This window comes from Drosophila miranda, chromosome 4, assembly GCF_003369915.1.
Source record: "Drosophila miranda strain MSH22 chromosome 4, D.miranda_PacBio2.1, whole genome shotgun sequence".
Taxonomy (NCBI): Eukaryota; Metazoa; Arthropoda; class Insecta; order Diptera; family Drosophilidae; genus Drosophila; species Drosophila miranda.
This window is the reverse complement of record NC_046677.1, coordinates 21,194,878-21,219,270: the sequence shown is the minus strand read 5'-3', so window position 1 is coordinate 21,219,270 and position 24,393 is coordinate 21,194,878. Positions and strand designations below refer to the sequence as shown.

The 24,393-nt window shown below is 43.6% G+C and overlaps 1 long non-coding RNA gene across 1 annotated transcript; it reads left to right on the top strand.

Moving 5' to 3' along the window:
- The first annotated feature begins 1,059 nt into the window (after positions 1–1,059).
- On the top strand, positions 1,060–19,152 carry LOC108163832. Its single transcript, XR_001775729.2, has 3 exons — positions 1,060–1,998; positions 10,453–10,608; positions 14,204–19,152. It is a non-coding gene; the product is annotated as an uncharacterized LOC108163832 (long non-coding RNA).
- Positions 19,153–24,393: the final 5,241 nt, after the last annotated feature.

Below are 24,393 nucleotides of genomic sequence, written 5' to 3'. Positions count from 1 at the left end.
TGAACAAAATAGGAGATTAATCTTTTAGCAAGCGTACCTCCATCTTCGGTCACAAAGACACCACCTCGTTTTCATGTTTATAGTTGTTATTTTTGTTGTTATTTCCAACGAAATCAAAGCATAGATCACCCCGACCCAAGAACTAACAGTAGCTCTAAAAGATTTCCACATGACTGCAGTTGCAAAAACATTCTCCAAGCAACCGACGGAAGTTCGTAACTATTAAAAGGTACCAGTCTCTGGGGTAAAGGATTCCATTTCCATAATGATAATAGCCTTTAATCGATTGAGGGCCCATTAGACTCGTGCTGGGACATCCGATTGGGCCCTGTGCAAGGCCCAAAGGAATGCGCCCAAAGGAAGCTAGTTCCGGTTGGAACTGCTCATAATGATAAGGAGATTGCAGATCACAGATCGGTTATAGGTGCTGTTAAGAAGATTGCTTTAAACGGTTTGGTAATGTCCATACAAATTAAAAAAAATGATCGGAGAGCGGAAGTGTGACCAGCGCTGGCACCTCTGCCACGAAAATGTCAACGACAGTAGCAGCAGCAGCAGCAGTAGTAGTAGTAGTTCTCCAGAAAAAAGTCGGAAGAGACCTACGAGAAGGCAGCTTTTTTCACAAGACCAACTTTCGTGTGAGTCAGCGACAGACATGATCATTATGATCAAAGAGCGTGGCTCTCTTCGACTGTGGAAGCGAGATGGCCTCACCTTAAAGAGAGCACCACGATCAAGAGCTCAAGCTCTCGCTCTCTCTCTCTCTCTCTCTGTCTGGCCGCCGAAAGAGATAGCTATAGCTGGGAGCCTAACAGGTAATTACACCTGTGCTAATACGCTTCGCTGCGCGGCAGCAGCCAGAGCGAGACCACTAGAGTGTCGGCGAACATTTGGAGAGTCGCAAGCTGGCTGCGAGGTTACAAAAACCCCTTGTCGTCGTCGAGTGCTGGCAAGTCGCAAAGTGGAACGCAAAGGCGAACGAGCTAAACCAAAACGCGGAATCTATACCCACAGTATACAGTATACATATATATATATATATATATGTATGTATATATATATATATATTTAAATACATATCCAAAAGTGCCCTGAAGAGAACTCTACAGAGTTGAGAGTTTGTCGGACTTCGACTGGGGCCTGGTGGCTGGCTGGCTGTTGACTGCTTTTGTGTACGTTGCTTACCTGTCGTGTTGGCCACGTTTGTGACGATCTGATCAGTGCACCGTCAGCCAGCGGCGCGCTCGGTTCGTACGAGCAGAGCGCGCACCCAACAACAGCAACAAGAGCCGAACCCCACATCCAGAGAACTAGCAATCGCAGAGATACCAAAGAACAAAAAAAAGTGTTTGATAAACTGATAATACAATAGAACCCAAAAGAATATTTTCAATCAGAAACGAAACGTGGCGCACACCTATAAATAATACATATACACTCGTATATCTTTAAACCCAAAAGACATATCTATCAACTAATACCGATACGAAATAACAGCGAGCGAAAAATGCAAAGACAAAACCCCAACTAAACCTAGCGGCAAAGTGTCAATAAAACTCTCGAATTCATTAACACAACTCACAAAACGTTCTATTAGTAAGCACTTGCAAATTTCAACGAAAAGTTCCAGCGGAAAGATAGCTGAAAACTGCTGAAAACACTGAACGGAACTGAACTGGAGACAGAGTCCCATACAGATATGAAGATATATATATATATATATATATATAGAGAGAGATAGAGAGAGAGAGGTGGCCTAGACGAGACCAGACTAGACACAAATTAGCGTGGCCAACAGTCAAAAGGTCTAATAGAAGCGCGTGTATACGAGTATATACCCATATAGCTGTATTCCATACCTCGTACACCTCACCGAGAGACCCCAAAAGCCATGATCGTAAAAATGTCGACAAAAAATAACCAACCGAAACGATGGCGACGAGACGAGACGAGACGCGAGGCTTGATGCTTTCATGTCCTTGGCCTGTAAAAGGGCAGGTGAGTTCAACATTAAAAAACATTTATATAGAGTTTGGTTTTTTTCTTTGGTTTTTGTTGTATTTTTTTGGTTTTATGATTATTGGGTGCATCATCATTAATCACCGACGACCGAGAGCGTGGCGGCCATAGGCTGGAAAACCTAATGGATCTCTCTCGGCCATAGCCGAAGAAAATCTATTGAAATCGATTGTGGCACAGCTAGAAAAAAAAGAGAGGGAAAAATTGAAAACTAATTGATCTAGCCACAGTTGATTCCATTCATAGCATCAGCTCGAACGAATGGTTTCGAAAGTTTACCTTGGCAACAGCAGGGCCTAGATAGAGATATGTTACCGCGGGGTAGGAGAATTCGTTCAAAGGAAGTAGGTACATATACGATGGAGATAGGCACAAGTGAGAGATAGCTTTTTGATTAGCACATTTTCTAGAATTTGATTGGGCTTGAAATAAGAAGTAAATTCTATAATCAAACGACTATTCGGAACAGTGTGATATTTCTTATGTTTGATGTTCTGTTTTGAGATGTGGATTTAAAAGGTTTCTTTTTAGGAGTGGTTTAAACATTTCTTATAAAAGATACAAATCAAAATTATAGATCCAGGAAACACTGCGAAGTGTGTGCCCCCTTGTAACCATATTAAACAGCACAAAAATGTCTACAATTAAGAGCTGAGGTGCTTCCCTTTAGAACCTTCTCAAAGAAAAAAAAACCCCCCCTATAACCGGCACAATGCTTTCTTCTCATACGTTCGCACAAAGCCCAAAACCGCTAATAATTTTGAGGCCATAATTCCCGCTGTCAAAACTTGCAAACCCAGAAATGGAGCGGGGAAACAAATCCCTCAATTTTCTGCCCAATCATTTCACATAATTTGTAGCCAGGGCAGGCCATTCGGAGGAGCATTCGGAATGGCATGGAAAACATTTACCGGCGCTTTAAACAAGTCAATAAACGATTAAAATAATGATTTTTCAAAAGACCTAAAAAGAAGTCGAGATCTCCAAAAGCCTAAAACGAATGCCCCCCACACACACACACAGCCACAGAAAAGGTAACACGGCCCACAAAGAAAAAAGAAGTATATTACAAAAACACTCTCAAAGGAAAAAAAAAAGAGTAAAGTTTATAACAAAAAAAAATGATATAATAAAAGGCAGCCTCAGTGAGCTGCTCAGTGCTCGTGGAGTGTTGGCTATAATTGCGAGCCGAGGCATCGGGGGCATCGAGTGACATCATTTTATTTTTTTGGCTTTTTGGACAACTTTTATTTTTGAGTCTCCGCTCGGGACAGATATTGCCAAACAAGTTGTACAGAGTCTGTGTATATATGTATATACATATATCTGAGAGAGCTTTAATTGCTATGACTTTATTAGGTTATCACAAGACAGACACCAGGGCCAGGCCAGGCCAGACCAGGCCAGAGCAAAGCTAAAGCTGATCTTGATGCTTGATGCTTGAGTTATGTCTCATTAGCAACACGTGTGAGTGCCGGCAGTACCAGAGTACCAGTGTACCGGGACCAGGGCCAGATCGAAGACGAACAGCGAAAGACGGCCAGCCAGGCGAAAGAACCCACGAACGATCGCCTCGTCTCGTCTCCTTCTATCTATATGTATCTCTCTCTCTTCTCTTTCTGACCCGCTCAACGCATACAGTTGCAATATCAATTACAGCATGCCACAGGAGCACAGTAAGCAGTAAGCAGTAAGCAGTGAGCAGTAACTGGTTTCGGTTAGGGTAGAGGCAGAGGTCTTGAAGGGTATATGAGGATAGCCAGAGGATTGTAAACCCATTTGGAAATGGTAATATAAAAACAAATTCTAGAGACAGTAAAATCTCGTTTATAGATGCTAAATCTCGTCTTGATTGATTTCGAATTTTAAACGCATTCTGGAGATACCATTTCAATGAAATCCTTATAAATCGGGAACTAAAGCAAATATATATTCTCTTTTAAACGTGATTTTAAAGTGGCTATTCCTAGAAAATCCAGTAATTTAATGATTGCTAGAGTAACCTTTAGTCGATTGATTCCCTCTCATGATCTCGTGGGGCCTGGCATGCAGTTGTTGCTGGGACACCTTATGTTCCTTGCGCTCACAGGTTTCATGTTGCATTTGCCTTGACTTCATCTTCATCCTCACACAGAAAATGACCCAGAGCGATCAGAGCAGAGAGCCACCACCACCAAGTACCAGTGCCAGTACCAGCCACTGCCTTTGCCACTGCCACTGCCAGTGGCACCGACATGCCCCATACTCATTGCCATAAAGTTGCAGCAGGAAACCAAGTCCAACCGGCAGCAACAACAATTTGCAAACTCATGATGCAGCCTTAAAAGGCCGCCTCATCCGCTCTGGCAAATAAAAAGTGCGTGATTTGTGTGATGTGCCAAACCACCAGAGAGGGCCAGCAGCGACCCAAGCCGAACCGAACGGAACCGAACCGAACAGAACCGGGAGAGATACCAAGAGAGTGGAATATCTCAAGTCCCTGGCAATCCATCAGGGCAGTCAGAACCGACAGAGTCTGCCGGAGGTCTGTTGACCCCTAAGTGCTCCTCGGCAATCTCCGGGCCAGCATGGCTGGCTCCCATGGTCGGTATCCTTGGCTTCCTCTCTATCTCTCGCTGGCCGTTGTGCATGTCTAATTGCAGTCAAGTTGGTGGAGTGTGAGAGGCTCTCAGGGTTCACTCTCCACTCGAGGTCCGTGTGAATACCGCCACCTGTCAGCCCCAGCGGCTCTGGGTGATAATTGCCAGCGGGTCAACACATCAGCGACTTCTGCAGCAGCAGCAATAGCAGCCACATCCACATCATCAACAGCATGCAACAGAGCGACTTTGAGAGCGTCTTAAACACACACAAATCCGACATAGAATCTACTTATAATCTGGCTGATGATAGGATAGGCCTAGGCCTAGGCCACTCGCCACTCGTGGCAGACCACTCGTGGTCATGTTCGGTGATCTGACAGTTTGGCCCGACGGGGCTGACAAATGGTCTCTGGTCTCTGGTCTCTGGAAAGAGCTACCATTTCAGCAAAACGGATTTGCTTACATCATTATTTTCAAGCTAATTCCAAAACTGTTTTTGGGAAGTTGACCAAAATCGGACTGCCTGCCGTACCTCTCTTCCGCTTAAACCCCCCAGTGGCAGGCAGTTCCCAACAGCAGCCGCAGCCGCAGCCACAGCCACAGCCATAGCCATAGCCACAGCCACAACATTTTTATTAGGTTGACTGGCCAAAGGTTTCTTTCCCATTCAAGTGGCTTGTCACTTGTTCTGTTTTCCCTGTTTTCTGTTCGGGGCACTTTTAAAAAAGTTGTTGGGTTTCCTGGAATGGCCCCAGAACAGCAGTGTCTCTCTCTCTCTCTTTGCTCCCTGTCCCTGTCTCTATCTTATTTTTATGTTATTTTTTTTATACGAGCAGTACTCGTATGTTTGTTTCTGCTGACGGTAGCTGACCTTTTTGTCGATGTTGCTAGTGCTCTGGCTGCTGTTGCTGTTGCTGCTGCTGCTTCTGCTTTTCGGGAGAAGTTGTAAAATGTTGTTCAAAGCGCCGCAAAAACCGTTGGCGTTAATGATCGCCGCTGGGCATGCAACGAGGAGACTGAGGATCAGTGATGAGAAAACGTTGCCTAATAGCTGAAAGGAACTCGAACTTAAACTCAAACTCAAAACCCAAAACCTGAACCTAAACCTGAACCCTCCTCAACGGCAATCGGCAATGCCTGAACGTTTTTGGGCTACCGGTTGCGTTTTCACGCAACAAATGGCAACATTTAAAAGTCCATTCCATTCCGCCTGCTCATCTCCAAGCAAACGCAACATCTTCAGCCTCACCTTCAGAGCAGAGCAGAGCAGGCTGAGAGGCTCATCCTCACATCCTCATCCCCCAGTTCTTCTTTGGGCACAGGTGCACAGCGGGCAGCAGTCACAACATAGCACTGGCTCATATATCTTGGCTCTGAATGGCTCTTGCCAGAGGACCCAGAAGATGCTTCTACAGCCAGAGTACCAGAGTACGAGTGTACGAGAGCACCAGAGGGCGAAGAAGGCGAAGGCGAAGGCGAGGGCAAGGCTTTTGCGGTGTAGAGCTGGCTCAATTGATGCTGACAGCGAATGAAAGGCTCTGGCTGAGAGACTGCAACTGAGACCTCGCCGAAGAAGAGCTAACCCCAAGCCACAGTGGTCGAAAGGCAGATGAAAGTTTGACAAATATTACAGAAAAGATTTGATTTTTAGTTAGAACTTATGCAGGGAGGATCTTCTCACTAAATGGCCCATAAATATTATTCAAAAATTCTATAAGTCTTGTAAATCTTTTGCATTGATTTTAAGGTACCCTTTTCTTTCAATTTGAGGGCACATCTGGAATCACAGTTCCACTGTTCATGGGTTAGCTTTTCTGCCGTTGGGCTAACTTCTTTGCCAGATGTGTAAACCAGTTTTTTTGGTGCCCATTGGAGTCTCGACCACAACCGACGAACCCAACAACCGACGACGCCGACGACGACGATGACTTCGACTCCCCACAAGATCAATTCTAGCAGATTTCACTTTTTCCTTAGCCTCAAAGTTGGGATGTCAGCTTTTTGTTTTTTTTTTCATCCTGTTTTTTGTTTTTGTATCCTCCTGCTCTCCTACTGGTGTACGGTGTGTGGTGTGTGTTGAAGGTGCAGCTTGAACGGTTGCAACTGTTGCGCCAGTGTTGCCTATGTTGCCTGCCTTGTCGTCGTTTTGTTGCAAGCCTCCGCTTCAGCCTCCATCTGCCGCCCTATCTGCCTCACACTCCGGGGCTCTGGTGGATCGATCTCCCCGGCACATTGCACATTTTTATCTCAATGAGTCGGGCAAACATGTTGTTGTTGCAAGTTGCTGGTTGCTGGTTGCATGCCACAAATGTGCGATTGGCATGTCAAAAGAATTATGTATTGATTTTTGATTTCGCCCTAAAAGCGGCGGATACGTTTTCCTATTGCTTTTCTCGAGAAAACTTATTAAATTCAAACAAATTAAAATCCAGAGTTTAGTCCGGGATGAGTAGTTGCTGGGTGGCTGGGATGGGTGGATGGGTGGATGGGATGCGATACGGGGAGGCAGAAAACAAGTTTTTTCCGTGTCCAAGTGGGCGCCGCACCGTGCCGCGCTTGAACGCAAAATGAATGACACTAAATGCTCTTGACAGCAAACATTTGTCCGGACCAGAGGTAGTTAATTAGTTTTGCACGAAATTATGTTAGTTAATTGATTAACTATCGAATATTAAACAGAGACTGCTACATAGAGGGAGCGAGGCACGAAGCGGAGTAAGAGGAGGAGACTACCGGTACAGGTTCAGGTAGAGGTACAGGTAGAGATCGATCTGGTCAGTCCCAGGCCCTGCCTTAAAAGCCAGACCAACCAAAGTCAAGTCAAGCCGGGCAAACGAACATAAATTGCTGTGTTTTCTTTCTGTTGTATTTTTCCCCTTTTTTCTTTCTTTTTGGTTGGTACGAGGAGCTCTGATATCTCTCTCTCTGAGTCTCTGAGTCTCTAAGGCTGCACCCACGCAACAAGACTCGAAAAACCGCGCAATTCCCGGCTAGTCGGAGACCATAGAGATCGTTGTGCGCTGTCTAAATATGGACATGGGCGGCCTGATATTTCGAGGGGCCGAAGAACACCGTCATTGTGATCGCTGTGTGGAGGAGTAACCACTAGACTACACTACACTTCACTATAAAAGACCAAAGACCAAACCAGAACCAAACCAGGGTCTGGTACACAGCAGAAGCTGATCTTCAGCCTTTTGATTGCCTCTCTTCGGTGGTAAAATAGTGTTTGTGGAAAGAATTTAGAAAAGAAATTGGTTGGTAATGGCAGGGGATCCTATATGGGGAGTAGCATTGTAAGGAAAATGAAAATGCCCTCTTACAGGTTGAAAAGATCGAACCATTCAACCAAAGGCTACACACCTTAGATATCCAGATAACAGTCAGATCAAAGATCACCCAATAAAATCTTAAAAATCTATAACTTACAGCAAAGGTTGTAAAAACAACACCAAAAGAGATTGTACGTGGAGCGTGGCGCAACTTATCGAACAAAAGAGAGGCAAAGAGAATGGTAGATCTGGCAGATAGTAAATATGGCGGTTAGTCTGTTAAAGCCATCAATAATTAAAGATACATACTCGTAGAATGCTTGGTGAATGTCGAGATCCGTTTCGATTGATTTGTGAAGTTCATCGATTGCGAGACAGAACTGGTTATAGTCTATGAAGAATGAGAATTTTGTTCTATCTTTAAGAAGATAGATACCCCCCATTCCCGAGATGGTAGGTAGGCCTTTAAGCTGCTCATCAGCTTTTGTTCAACTGCTAATGAAGAAGAGAAAAAAGATGGTTTGGTTTCGTGTGTGTGCCTTAGTAATTAATATAAATTTCGACACGACACCAAGCTCACAGCAGATACAAAAAAGTAAGCAAAAAAATACAAAAATTAGAGCCAGTCAGACAATGGGCCCAACCAACCAACGCTTTGCCAACGCATTGAAAATTGTGCGCATTGTTCGGGGCTCGGGATGACTATAGGTAGAGTACATTGTGGCCCTACCTCTCTCTCTCTCTCGCTCACTGTCAACTACTTGAAACCAGAAAAGCAATACACGTACAATACGAGTATCTGAACAAAAATAAACGAAAATAACAGACAAAACAAAAATCACATACACGACTTTTTCGTAACAGTCACGTTTTTTATTTCACTTTATTTACTTTGCTGACAAAACAAGAAAAGTACGAACAGACCAGACCAGACCCCCACAAAAAAAAAACAAATACATAAACGAAAATCGAGCAGACCTCGCGCCCAAAAAAAAAAAAACCACTGACGCATCGTGCGAGAGCCAACAAATCATAAAAATATTTTTAATAGTACACAAAAGATTGTATGGTAGCCGCTCAAAAGCTGAATTCCAGCAAATCAGATTAGACACTCCAAAGAAGAAAAGAAGGCTAGATTCGGTAGCAGAAGCTTTGGATACCCTTAGGAAGATCCGTCGTTTTTATGGCAAACATGCCATACTCGGAAAAGCGTATCATGTGGGGCACTCAAATCTTTGGGGAGTAGGAAGTTGTCGGTGTATTTTGGGGAGGGATTAAGTATGATGTTGCATTGGATTTAATGACAGCTTCAGGTTGTCTGCAATTAGTTCTCTCTCTCCATCTCAATCTCTATCTCTGCGGCTGTCCCTGGTGGCGTATACGCAATATGGTCATATATCATTCTGCAGCTCTCTGCTTTCTTGTTGTTGCTGCTGGCTGGCTGACTGGCTGGTTGGCTGGCTGGATGTGTGTGTGTCTGAATGATGAGTGTTGAGTGTTGCAGGTAATAATTGCTACTGGTCGTCATCGGGCTTGTCGTGAGCCCCCCGGTCCAAAAACGTATAATTAAGATTGAGTCTCCACAAAGGTCACTCTCTCACCCGCTCTCTCACTCGCTCTCTCTCTCCCTCTCTCTGTCTCTGTTTGTCTCTGCCTCTTAAAAGGCCATATTTTAACCAAAAAAAAAGAAGAGAATAAAGTGAAAAAAACTGCATAGCTTGGCACAATTATGAAATATTTTTGCAAAAAAACACAAAAATAAAGTTGCAAAAGAAACCTCCAACCGGTTCGGCCAACGTAATGAAGGATAATGATGATGATGATGATCAGGTGAGGCCCAATCCCAAGCCCAAACCCAAGCTCAGACTCAAGCCCAAGCCTCGTCTAGAAGTGGAGAAAAGATTTATGCCCGCGCGCAACCCAAAGGAGCCGTGCAACATATGAAGATGAAGATGCCACTTGCCACTTGCCAGTTGCCACAAACCACTCCACGTTACCCGCACTGCCCGCCGGCCGCCTTTATTTGTCAAGATTAATTACAAAAATTTGCGTTAAATCATAATTTTCAATGTTTTATGAGGCAGGTCAGCCGTCCGGCCAATGGCCAACGTCTAGAAGAACAGTGAGGGTGAATTGTGTGCGTACAAGAGCACCGTTCATTGATTTACGATTCATTGTGGCTGTTGACAAGCCCATGCTGGGGCAAGCTCTTGGCATTTTTTTGCTTGCCTGGGAACGACATTTATCTGTGGAAAAATTCGGCTGAAAAATGTTGTGTCGATTAGATTTTGGGGAGAAACATTGGGCAGGCAGGCAGGCAGGTGGGTTCCCTGGGAGTTTGGGTGTAGCTATCAATGAATGGAATGTGGGATTGATAATATATTAATAAATTGAATTTCGCTAGAGTTTGATTAGAGAACAAGAGTCATGGGGGAATTTTATTGCTCAAGAAATCCAGTGGTTCTTTTCGCTTTCCTTTCGTTTTCTAACATTTCTTTGATGGATACACCAATTAATCAAGCAATCGTCTTACACATGTAACAACCCATTTTCAAACAAAAAATGCATTTCCTTTGCAGTCAAATTCTTGGCACTCCATAACAACAACATCATCAAAGGCATACAGCGATTGCAATGATTCCCAGGAGTCCTTTCAGCGGAACCGTATCGGAGCCAGAGGCCAAACCCCCCGCTGACGAGAACCAGAGCAGAGCCAGAGTCGGAGCACCTCTGAGGTAAGCCGAACTCGAACTCCAACTCGCAGCCGATGCTTTTTATGGTTTTAATTAAACGGGGGCAACATTGGTGCGCCTCATTAGCGGCAATTTGTTGGGCATGCCGCCGCCGCCATCAAACGTGGAAGCCGTTTTCACAGAAGCCACGCGGTCCCCAGATAACCCACGTTGTACCACAGTGAGTGTTAGGCCACATGGATAACCACCACACCACACCACTTCACTCCAGTTCCAGTTCCAGTTTGAGTTTGAGTTTTGTGGACCTGCTAATTATGCAGGGTTTGACGGTGTGGCTTTTCCTTGTGGCCTTATCTATCAAAGTGTTGCCTGACTGACATCAAATTCAAATTGACGCTTCGAATCCAGTGAAAGCGTGTGAACTGAACTTGAGACGTGGCACAGACATAGACATGGGCCACCATCAACAAATAACACTTAAACCGCAAATAAACATGAGGTTTCCGAAGAGGAAACAGTAGGCAATGCCAAGCATTGGAGATGGATGCGTGATAGGCAGTAAAGTCACGAAGAACTCATTTGGGAGGTAGGTAAATATAGAAAGATAATATAAAAAGCTTGATGGAAAAGGAACTATCGGACCAGCCCTAGTACCTTCCTTTCCTGCTCTCAGAGGAAACAGAAATGAAAAGCGAAGAAATTTGTATTGTAAAAAGAGCTTTAAGGCCAAAATTAATGCCAAAAAATGTATCTGCAAAGCAAAGTAATGAGACGCATTTCATGTTCGTATCACTTTAACAAAATTTCATCTTTAACGAATCCCACACTCGTGACTCGTGACTCGTGTCACGCACGCCTCACGTTCTCCTCTCCACCGATCAGAGCCATGGAGCTCTTCATGCATATGCAAACCATGGCAGACAACAATCAGAGGAAAGAAGAGGGGCTTTAACCCATAAATCTACACATGTTTGCCGTGGCCTTAGCCCCCCTCGATTCAGAGGACTAGTACGCTTCCATATCCATATCAGTTGACAAATTTGTCAACTTGCCTGGCAACTTGAATGACATTTTCCAGCAGCCCAGCCTGCTTCCACCCGAAAGGAAAACCAAACAATGGACAGCCAAACAGCAAACAAGTCGAGGGGAGGGCAGGGGTCTTACCTGCGCGGCGCTTTCAATTCATGAAATGGACAATTGTTGTCTCGCCTCGTTGATTCAATTGGAACTGGCACAGGCACAGGCACAGGCACAGACAACAGACAAGAACGGACAAGAGCGGACAAGTACGCGGACGACAGAGCAGTAGCAGTCAACAACTGTAATTACTCTGAAAACGATAAGAGGAATGTGGTAGAAGTTGGAGTTGAGTTGCAGAGGAGAGGGACCCCCCTCCCCATTCGATAGTCGGTGACGTTGCACAAGACACATGTCTTATCAGTCAATAAATTTTGCAGGCCTGGAGGAAGTTTTTCGATCCAATCATTATACTATTCAGAAGATAGTTGGAATTGAAATACATGGGAGTATTTCCATTAGATTTCTCAAAAGATAACCAAAGATAAAGCAAGCAATCCATCAATTGTACTTTGTTTTGCCTGACTTATAGCCCCACTGATAACGTCACCAATAAAATTCCAATGAAACCGCATCAAAGAATCAAAGACTATAGTCTGAACAATCAAAACAAATTATAAAACGTGCAGTGCCCGCAGACCTAGGCCACAGCTCTCTGGTGATGCATAAATCTTGTCTATATCTTTATCTGCTATCGGCTATCGACTATCAGCTATCTAATACGGATTTCGATGCAGCTGCTACTGAAGCGACCTGAAGGGGAGAAGATAAATGCGACCGCGAAAACTTTGACAAGCGATTAACTTTACAATTTATCGCCAAGCAATTTGAATCGTCGTAAATCTTCGAGGAGGCGACTGTTGCCCAGGCTCGTGTTGCGTCATTAATTCAACCAGTTGTTGCAACAAGCTTAGGCCCCAATGGGTCGGGATCGAGTCTCGTCTCGTCTCTCTCCTGCTGCTATGGCTGCTGCTGCTGCTGCTGCAGTCTAAGAATCGCCCTGATTAAAACATCAGCTTAAAGTAAAGTTGTTCGGGTTGGGATCGGGGTCTCCGGCCTCCTTTTATTTATGCATGTTTAAACATATTTAATGTCATTACGAGCACCTTGCCCCATTGCCCACTGACCATGCCACAAACACGCATTTAATTATCTGCTCAGGCTCAGACTCAGACTCAGGCTCCATGGCTGCTTGCCTTGCCCCATGCGCATTAATTTAATGAACGCATGCATTTCACATTTTTATCATGTCTTTCGGAGAGGGGCAACCCCAACCCCGACCCGAGCCCAAACTCGAATTGGAGCTGGAGCTGGAGCTGGAATTGTGCTACTACGTCCGGCGTCTGGTGTCCACACACAAGTCCAGTAGCTGTTTGGCCTGTTCCCAATATATTTATTGCATCGTCGCCTTCCACGTTGTCGTCTTCGCTGTTGTCGTTGTCGTCGTCTTTGCGTTTTTAATCGCATTTAATATTTCATTTTATTAAGCCAATCGTTAACTCGACTTGTGCGCCTGCCACTGCCGCTGCCACTGCCGCTGCCACAGCCCCATGCCCCATGCCACATCTGCATCTGCATCCATTCGGAGCGAGCCCATTCCTATGGCGATATCCCCGATGTCTGCTTATCGTCTGGGCGGCTGCCGAGCAATTTGCTTAATGCTGTCATAAGGCTGTCAGTTTATCATTTGCATTTTGGCGCGAGGCGGCGCCTTTGGCGACATGGAGATGACACTTAATAAGTGACTTACTCAACACTGGCTGGTTACCACTGGAGGTACCAGTACCACACTTTCCCGATAGCTAGACGAAATGCCAGGCATTTCATTTGTGGCATGGCATGTGGCAGTCGGCAACAACTCCTCTCTGTTTCTCTGGCTCTATGGCTCTTTGGCTCTCCGTCTCTCTGCCTCGTTGCAGCTGCAACCACCGACTGCATTCCATTGAGTCAACCAACCGATCAGAGTCGACCCGAGTCGAGCAATTGTCAATTGCAGCCCCAGCCAGCCAGTCAGCCACCACCACCCTACCAGATCTGTTCACATAAATCAACGCAGGAGCGTAGTCCGGCCAGTAGATTGGGGGACGGGTGACTCGCGGACAGCCTTAATTCAATTAACTTGCTTCCAGTTCCAGTCAAACTGGATGCTAAGTTCAGGGTCCCAACCCTCTTGTCCACAGTTTTTGGACTACGCATCTGGCATCGCATCGGGCATGGCAAAAAAAGGGGTAAGGTAAGGCCGCATGTAACGCTGTGGCAACTTATTGAGGCAAGTTTTTGTTGCTCTCGTTTCCTGTCGTTATGGGAGCTGTAAGCTGTAAGCGGATAGGATACCACCGAGGGTCGTTCGATGGGGTTACATCAGTCTCAACCAAAGAGCATTGAAATCTATCAAAGATATAGATATGTAGTTATACTTTCTTATATGATAAGAATATTATATAGATTTTTTCAGCTCTTCTCAACTAATTGTTACCTTATTTGATCAACTTAAGTATCGACCCTCGCCTGAATTCATTGATACTTATGTCAATTACCATTCCCCATTCTTTTCTTGCAGACAAATGCTGTGGACTCTCGTCTTGTCAATCAATTGGCCTGTGATGGGGCCTAGGAACTGGAACTGGAAATGGTCGTCGCATCGAATGCTTCCTGTTCGGGTAAGTTGATACGTTGGACCAGGCTCTGGGTCTGGCTTAATGAGCGACCCCGACCCCGACCCCGAGTTGACCTCAAAGCGGACTGAAAGCAAACCAATTTATCAAAATGGAAAGAAGCACTGAAACAACTCCACGCATAATTAAACCAAACCAAAACAGAAATACACAATGGAAAGGAAAAAATGAGAAACAGCAACAGAAACAGAAACATAAAGATATCCAAATGCGTTTTTAAACCGTTGAGCAACGCCTCTTTCTAACAGTTTTGTTTTCTTTCTTTTTTCAGTTTTTTTGAGTTTTTGTTTGATTTTTGTTTCTTTTGGTTAATTGCCGCTTATTAATCTTGGCCTGGCTTGGTTCCTAGGCCAGTTTAATGGTCTCACAAACGAAATTCTAATTAATGAAATATTTTTCTGCCTCGAAAAATACTTTTCTGAGCCATTGTCTGAGCGTTCCAACTCCCCAAAACAAAAACAAAAAGGCAATTAATCATAGAAAAAAAAAAAAATAAAAGTTAAATTTGAGAAATGTTTCCCTCATTTTGGTTCGTTTGGAGCTGTTGACAAATTTCTAAGTTTCTCAGAAGATTGACAGGAAAATTAAGTAATCAATCATTTGCTATCAAACGAAGCCGCCTCGAAGACGTATGGCCTTTATGACCGACCGACCGACCACCATATGTGCTAGGGACTGTTAGAGCTCGGACTTGGGCCAGACTCTTATCAACAGATGATGCACGTCTGGGCCATTATTTAAATGTTAATTTGCGAAATCACGTTAGTGGAGAATGTTGACAAAATCTCAGCGTAGTCAGGCTATGATTAAGCGGCGGATAGACACTTGTATTATAATCGGTAATCGTGGAAAAGTACAAAGGTACGAGTATATGGTTTTTGCGTTGAATCTGTGACGAAGGTAGAATGGATGGTTTTCCATTCTTAACCTAGAGCAATAGCTATAATTCCAGAAAAAGATGCTGTGTCAATATCTTTCCATATTTCGACAACAAATGAAATACCCAGAGGATTGTTGTTTTGCTAAACCTGATTAGTAGGTATCCCATAGTCGCAATAGCGAATATAGCATTCCTTACTTGTTTTCAGTTTGCTGCTGTGCTATCTCGCATGCGATTGAAATGAAATATAAAATTACATTAAATTACCGGATGTAATTGCGGTGGTCGTGCCAGTCGCTCAGCTCGTCATTCGGTCCGACTCCTCCGAGATCTACCAGCTTGGTCAGTGAATCATGATGGGGGCCCCTACACAGCACACAGCGCTCACGAAATGCGTCGAAACACAAAAGACTCAGGCCACGAACTCGAGTCGCTCCGTGCCCGAGACCGAGCCTAAGCCTGAGCCCGAGCACTCATGACCAAATCAGGGGTAGAACTATGTACGAGTACAAACAGCCCACACACTCAAAGAGTGGAAGAGGAGACCCACACACAAAGACCAACTTGAGTTGTCTTATCAGGGCTAACGATTTTGTCAAATGACAATTTCCCCAGCCACATTGAATGCCTCTTTTTCACGCCATTGACTTTTGTATGGTCCATTTAGTTGTCAATTATTTTTGATAGCCTCCGCTCGGGCAGCTGATAAGAACCTCCTCGGAGAATGGAGTGGGGCGACCAGACTTGTTTAACCAACAACAAACGAACGAAAGAAAGGAAAAAAACAGATTTGGGATTGTGGATTGGGGATTGTGTGTACTGGTAGCTCCAGCTACTCGTACTCCTTCTTCCTCTCTCTCTATCTATCTATCTGTCTGTCTGTGCCACATTTGCATATTGAACGGCAGTTTGTCTTGAGCCTGAGCTTTTAGTTATGGCCAAACATTAAATTTAACTATTAAGCCATTTTTGGTGTCCAGTTTTGTGTGGTTCGACTTTCCAAGCGGCCACCAAACATACCACCAAACATTGTCCGTTGACAGTTGTACCTTATGAGAGTCTTTTTTTCGTCTGTGCCTTTTTTTCTGGTTAAATTTATGAGCCAAAGACACGGGAGGACAAACATACAGACGGACAGACGGACAGAATGATTAACAAGAAATTGAGAGGCATGGGAACTAGGAATTGGAGGAGCTAAAAGGCCAAAAACTCACTCAAAGGTGAAGTGAAATTTGCAGACATTTCTGTTGCTAACTGAATAATAAAATATGTAAATAGGTATTCACGAAATAGCTTTAAGTAGACTGTTTTTGAGAATAATCCCCTGATGATAGCTTGTAAAGTGTAGCAATGTAAAGCTTTACATTTTCGCAGAATTAGCTCACAAAATCCGATACGGGAACCTCGTGAGACCTGATTGAATCGTACCATTAAAGAAATTTCAAATTACCATGAGATAAAAATCAATTTTTTTGTTGCAACTCAATCAAGAGGCTGCTGACCTATATATGACTTCCACTTATACAGATATGTACATATCCTCGTTACATATTCCCCCTTCATATTGATATTTCCCCCTGCCATTTCCATCTGTGTCTCGTTTGGGGTTCGTGCAACAATTTTCGTCGAAAACAATTTTGCAGAGCCATGGATCGTATCAAAGGGGAGCAGTATACGCAGGCATGGGGGGGGGCTGAAGGAAAGATCAACAGAAAATGAGAAATTTTTGCAGTGCATATGCCACGCACGTAGAAACCAAACCGAAAGATACAACAGTAACAGTAACAATCAGACAATCATGCACATAATCATGCCATCAATATATGGCAATTATCAATGAAATTTATAACAATCCTCGAAATGTAACGAAAACTTAACCGACCAATAAAAATTTCATTTTTCAACAAGAAAGGCAGGAAAGGAAGGCTTACCACACGAACCGAACTTGGGGATACTCTTGCAGCCATCATTCCTATGATGTCGGAGTGTAGTGATTCGGATTTGATCATCAGATCTAGTCATACCATTTTGGTACATACATATATCGTTTCACTGTTGAAGTTATTCCCGAATGTATACTATGGTGGAAGATGTTTCTTCCTTTCTGTTACAAAATTCTGTTTAAAATCGTATTGCTCTCTGCAAAGGGAATATACTATAGGAGGAGTCTCACGTCAAGTCCAGTCTGTTGCTGCTGCGGCTGCTGCCTCGTGCTGTGTCCAGTTCGTCATCCTCATTCCACAGCAACATAATAATCATGATCATCATGATCATAATCATGAGCAACATTGTTGTTGTTTGGGGACTGTGCTGTGCTGTGCTGTGCTGCTTCGCTTCGCCTTGTGATCTGCATCATAAAAACGTGCCAGATTGATGCGTGATTGAAATGCCAATTGGTTTCCAGTTGAAGTTGGAGTTCGAATTCGAGTTCGACTTTGAGCTGGACACCAATTGTTTCGGCGTGTGTTTGTTTGAGTGTGCGTTCTTTGTACCGTTATGCCGCTGGCCTGTGTTGGCGTACCCGACACCATTTTTCCACCTTCTCCATCATCTTTTTCCCGATTACAATCAGCATTGTCATCTTAGACAATTAGAGCAAGACAATATAAGATTTCGGTTTTATGTTAGAGCATTTGACTACAAAGAAGAGGGATTATTAGGTACTGGATAAACGGAACAAACAGCATTTGTAGCAAACTTATGATTATTATACTATAAAGGGTTAAAATCCAGCATGAAATTTATTTGATATGCTGTAAAGCAGGTGCTGCCTTGTTTGCCCAGTACTTAAAGAAGAGATGTAGCAGAAAGAGAACAGAACACAGCAAGAGAGAGAGTTAAATCGATCCGCTAGATAAACAGTTAGAGCTTCACCCATATAAAGAAAAGTAGCGAGAGGAAGATGGGATGGCAGGAAAGTCAGAAAGAGAGAGAGATTTCCGTTGACCGCTTACCGTTGGGCGATGTGTTGTTTTTGTTTTTTTTTTTGTCGCCATGACCATGACTTGTGGATGTACACAGTCGTTGTTGTTTCTTGGGTCCCATGTGTGTCATGCTCTTCACAGATTTTACTGAGCTTTTCCATAAGGTTTGTAACGGATGTGGCCAAGAATGACAATCAATGTATCGATAACAGAGAATTTCGACTGCCGTTAATTTAATTCATATTTAATTATTTCTTTTATACACATTCATCAATCAACATTCCATAGGAGAGTATTCCCAGTTCGTTCTGGATGGAATTCCTATTAATATGCATTCGAGATGCCGCTGTCACCGCCGCCTGATGAATGGAAGTCTGCTGGCGCCACAAACCAGAGAACTATCAAACTCCTCTTACAATCTTACCATATAGGGCAACGGCAAGCCGATCGACTCCTCCTCCGTGGAAATATCAATGCAACCTAACAGCCACAGCCACAGCCACAGCCGAGGATGGACTGCCACTGCCACTGCCTCAACAGCATCAGCCACTTGCTGCTTCTGCTCCTGCTTCTGCCAGCAACTTCCTCTCTTATCTCCGACTACAAATTGACCATTTCAATTAATGAAACGCACTTAAACATTAAAGAGTCGGTTGTCTGTTGGTCGGGGGACCTCTGGCTCTTCGTATGAGTGTGTACTCAAGTGTCGGCACTAATGAACATGGCGAATCGTTAAAAAAACAACTTCTTTCTTTCCTTTACCCTTTCCTTGGCTTATCCTCCTACTCGAGCCGCCGCCTCGTCCCGCTCACATTTGCATATTTTGTTGTCGAGATTAAGCGCGTAAATTTGTCGTTAAAAATCATGTTTGAGATCGGCAATGGAGACACACGCGATTATACACCTAGACAGGGGTGTGGACAGGATATTTTTTGTTTCATTAAGGGGGGCTTGAAATTGATTAATGCAGGAAAACTAAAAATTGTAATAAATATTTTATATTTCCTTGATCCTTAATAGCAAAAAAAAACAAAAAAAAAAAAAAGATACCCCCCTTGGGGAGAGAGAGCAACTAGAGGCAGCTGTTGATTTTTAACAGTTTCTGTTTCTGTTTGGGTTGTGGCGTCTCTTTCCTGCGTTCGCATTTGATTGCCGGCCTCTCAATTTGATTGATGGCTGTCGCCTCACGGCGCATGCTCGGCATGTCTATGCCACAGACGTACTGATTTACCGTTACCTGATAAGCAAAAAAAAAAGAAACCGAAACCAGAGAGAAAAAAAAACGAGTGGCAATTACCTCAAGTGGAGCAGCATTTGGCATTTGCATAAATTGGCCTAAAACAAAAAAAAACTAGAGGATAGAAAAGCAAAAACCCAAATGAAACGAAACCAGAGAGAGAGAGAGAGGTATGAAACCCGAGCTTTCTTCGTGACTGGCGACGTTTTCCCAGAGATCTCCGGATCATTACAGAGGTCCCAGGGGTCAGAGATGTCCAAAGCAATTTGATGTTACAATTTGTTTGGGCAACGACAAGTCAATTTGGGATCCGAAGTCCCCTCCTGGGTAGCCTAGCATGTCTAGGGGTAAGATCTTCATCGCGATGATCTTCTAAACTCAAATCAAAAGTTATTCAATGAAAAAATTAACCATTTCCAGCTTACCATTTCCATTCGCGAATGATCTTGAAAAGCTTCTCTGGATGTGGATATATTTCTTATAATACCAGATAATATGTAGTTCTGATCCATGAAGTTGGCTCTAAGACTGAATTTTTTTCCCACTTTTCCACTGGAGCATGGAAATGCTCTCAATACTTTTTTTGCTTAATTAGTTTATCCACCATTATAATTTTTAATTGGCTTGGTCTCCGCCACAAACACGAAAGATGACGACGAAAAAGAGACCGTCTAGATGGAGGAAGAGAGAAAAATTTCAATTGTAATTTTATGCAACACGCAGCCGCAAAATGATTTTCACAGCAAATTATGCGGCCAACCGCAGTCGGTGCCCCCAGAGAGACATGCAACATGGATTTCCCACGCATGCCCCCAATGAATGGAAATCAAGAGAGGCACAAAAAAAAAATGAAGAAGCAGTCTCTCTACTATATCTACACAGTAGAGGCAGAAGCAACTTCCGCGAGTAGCCGCAGAAGAGAAGGAAAAAAAGACAACAACAAAAATTTGCGTTTTTGATTAAATCGTGGGATAGATCAAAGCCATCTTATCAAAAGTTCGCCAAGCAGGTGAACTAGTCGGGGCCTGGCCAGGCCCCAAACGTGGGATACTATTTGAAAGATATTCCGGCCTTGATTTTCAGATCAGTTGTTTGTGGGAGAATTGAGACAATGTGAAAGAATGGAGCCAGAGAATCTACATAGATGAAGATTCTCTGAAAGACAGATGATGAAATTTCTAGATTATAGTCTAACTTTGTTATATGGCTCCCATTTTAAGGGAACTTTACTCCACATATTTCAGATTTGTACTACGCAACGAAGGGTATCAGGTGAGTAGATTACCTTAAATCAAAGTTAAATCAAAACTAGTCACAAAAGTGAAATAAGAAGTGAAAAACTCATAAGTGTATCCACATCCCGGCACAGTTAATGGCACTGGAAGAATTCACGGGGTTTTTCAATACAACCCGTGATCTCTTAGTGGCATCTATGGTGCGGGACTCATCTCAATCAATCTCAATCGCAACCAACGTTGATAATTGTGTTAATGTGTGAACTGCATTAAATCGGTTACTCAAAAGGGACATTTTTGTTGTTGTTTTTTTTGTGTGTGTGGGAAATTAATTATTAAACCGGACTCATTAGCACCTTAAACACTCCTCAAACCTCAGACCATCTAATTCATAAATTTTCGAATGTATGCAAGAGAGAGAGAAGAGACTTTCAAAAATAATCAATAGGAAAATAAAGGCAACGAACAAAAATGGAAGTTTACAGAATTAAAAGAAGTGAGAGGAGGAGTGGTGTGGTCTGGTCTGGGAACCTGATGGGGCACCAGGTACCGGACATGGTGGCAGCCTTGAAAAATCACCTTTCACACCGCCTAGAGTTCTCGATTCTGTTCTGTTCTTTTTTTTATTTTTATTTTGTGCCCACAATTAGCAGTTCAATGAACCAGTCGTTCCACTGTTCCAGACCAGCGGATGGAGCCAGAGCGAGAGGAGAAAAAAGCCAGCACTGAGCACTGAGAAGAAACGAACAAAGTACCAATCTCCCGGAGAATAGCACAAAACCCATGGATAATAACCCAATGGAGCTGTTGGGCATGCCGATGCCCATGGCAAGAGACGACCAGAGAGAGAGAGAGAGAGGCAGGCCAGAGAGAGAGAGGTAAAAAAGATAATTAACTTTTTTTCTTATTTTTCTTTTAGCACTAAGTATGCCAAAGAGGAAGCACTAACAACGACTACAACAGCAACAAATTACAACACATTACAATGGACGGGGGCCCAGGCCCTGCAAGTGTGAGAGAGTTCCTCCCCAGCCGAGGGGAAATTCCCCCCGTCTTTTACCCTTTTCCTGCTTGAATGGTTTTGTCATGCATAAATTTTGTAGTTTTGCTTAAAATTTTGCACTCTGCCAAAGCAAGAATCAAATAAATTCCTGCACAACCTTTTTTTTCTGTTTGTTGTGGGTACGAGTGCGAGTACCCTTCTGGACAAGTTCCGCCCGACTGCTCTGGAGGGAAGGCGTCTGGATGGGGGCAGATAATGATGATGCTTCCTGTTTGGCGGCGGCACATAGCACATGCATACATATGCCAGTGTTCGTGTATGTGTATTTATGAGACACCTTTTGCGCTGATAAGTCTGTACTCGAGTTACAATTGAAATGTGTACTTAATTAAGGGAAGGCGAGTCGATTCGGTGTCTTTTGATCTATGGTCAAGAGAGAATACTGAGAAGTACAGGGCGAGAGGAGATCGAGATGTGGAAGCAATTATTCACTTAAACCTAAAATGGAAGATTGTAATTTGTAAATTCCTAAGAAGACCTTGTTGTTAAGATGGTTTTGGTTTTTCTTTCAAAGTTAAATTTGAAATTTAGTATGATGCACACAAAAACTCCATCTTCCCACACAATCCGACACGATCCGATTTAATGTAAGCCAACGAAATGTAACGAATATCAAAAAATCAATAATATAACATTAATGCTTTATATAACAGCAGAACACAAAAACAACTCCTGAAATATATATATTTTACCCCAAAATCTACGAGTGTGTGATATCTTTTGAACAAAACTTGGCAAAAAAGTTTCAAAACCATTAAATAAACTGGTGAAATCAAAGAAATGGAAGGTTCATTCACTCTTTAATGACAGCTTCACCACACACGATTCAAAATATTTCCGAATAATGCATTTTCGACTGATTACTTTGATAACCAATTCTAATTTTAAGAAACAAAGTAAACCATGTCCATACTCACGTGCTACCAAGTAAGTTAAGGATAAAGATGTCCGATATGTAATGGCATATTTAGGGGCCAACCAATCACATCCATTGTTCTAATATTATGCTGGTTTGCGCGGGGAAAATCCCACAGATGGTAGGCAATACAAATTGATTGGCGGCAAATGGTTAAAATTTTTGCATAATTCAATGCGCACGCGTTCTGGTTTTAGTTTCGGCAATTTTCCTATTTCCCGCGGCCACAGCTGGAACCAGAGAGACACAGGAATGGCCCCTAGACATTGTCCGGTCCGGTCGCGCAACATGGTGCACCACCAGACATCCAACAAGTTTCTGGTCTTGGGCCTGGGCCTGGGCCTGGGTCTGGGCCTGCTGCTCCGATTTGAAATCATTAAATGGACGACAGGCGAGATCGAAATTGCCGGCAGTGCCAAAGTTGCCGCCTGCTGTTGTTGCTGTCCGTTCCCGGTGTCGCAGAGGGTTGTTGGGGAAATTTGAAAATTACCTTTAATCAGAGCGAAAATGAGATGGCTAATTTGCATTTGCCGGAATTGGCTGGAAAATGTTGCATGGACTGTGGGAATGGCCGCAATCCTGTCATTTGGTCAGTGGGAAAACGTGGCCCAAACTCGGTTTGGTTTTCTTTTTTTTTTTTGTCCATTGGCGTGGGTGGGCACTGGCCACAGCACTGGCTGGAACGACAGCAGCTGTGCGTTGGAATGTGATCAACCCCTGCCTGACTGGACTGCCTCTCGAGTGCCTGATGGGAACTGGACCTGGTTCACATAAGGAAAAGAGATGCAGCCACACGTCTCGCTCTTCTGTTGTTCTCTGGCGCTTTTTGATCTATGAGCTGCGATTACGAGGCGCAGCTAAAAGCTGTACAGATAAAGCACAGTTGAACAGTTGATCCCCAAGTGAGGCAGCTGCTGCCGCCAGCAGTTGCAAATGATGATGAGGCATGCCACCAGCAGCAACAGCAACAGCAACAACGAATGCAACAGCAACATAGATCAGACCGGGAGACCATGACAAGCGACAAGTTGTCGTTAGGCCCAAAATTAGATGCATTTTGTATGCCAAACAGAGAGAGAGGCTACGGAGCATACAGCCAGAATCGGAGCTTGAGAGAGGGAGAGGGAGAGCACCACTCTACAGGCGGTGGCTCAGAAAATTGCATAGCTAAGTGCAGCAACGAGAGAGCGTGCAACAGCTATGGGCCTAGGGTAAACATTTGGCGACGCATCAGTGCAGCTGGAAAAGATACCTGCTACAAAAAAAAAGCGGAAAGAAAGAAAGGCTAGCTTTGGAGCCACAGCTATAGATACCCTTGCAGATTCAATGGCAACTGTTGTTATATACTATTTACTATAGTGTAAAAAGGATACATGAATCATGTTTTGATACTGTGCACAGTGTGATTCCTAACTGTTAACTCGAATTAGTGTGTACTCGTGCAGGGCTTTATTATATAGCTATATAGAATATATCCACTGGTGACATTGACATTTGATATAGTGATCTACAAAGCCTACTTTTTCCGCCCTATTATTTTTCATTTTTAATGATAATGATTTCTTCTCTGCCCTTCAAAAATCTGCTCAAAGTCAAAATACTTTCCGCTAGGGTAGAATATATAGCCCCAAGCTATACCTGTGCAACCTGTGCAAATATTTTAACAGCAATTTTCAGCTTAAATGCCTGCAAAACGAGATGCCCAACAGCTTTTGGCGGTGGCCAGAGGTTTTTCTTTGGTTTGTTTCCCTTCTTCAGCGCTATTCATTTGGAAAGAGCTCTTCTTTGGGGCTATTATACATATATATACTGGAAAGCTT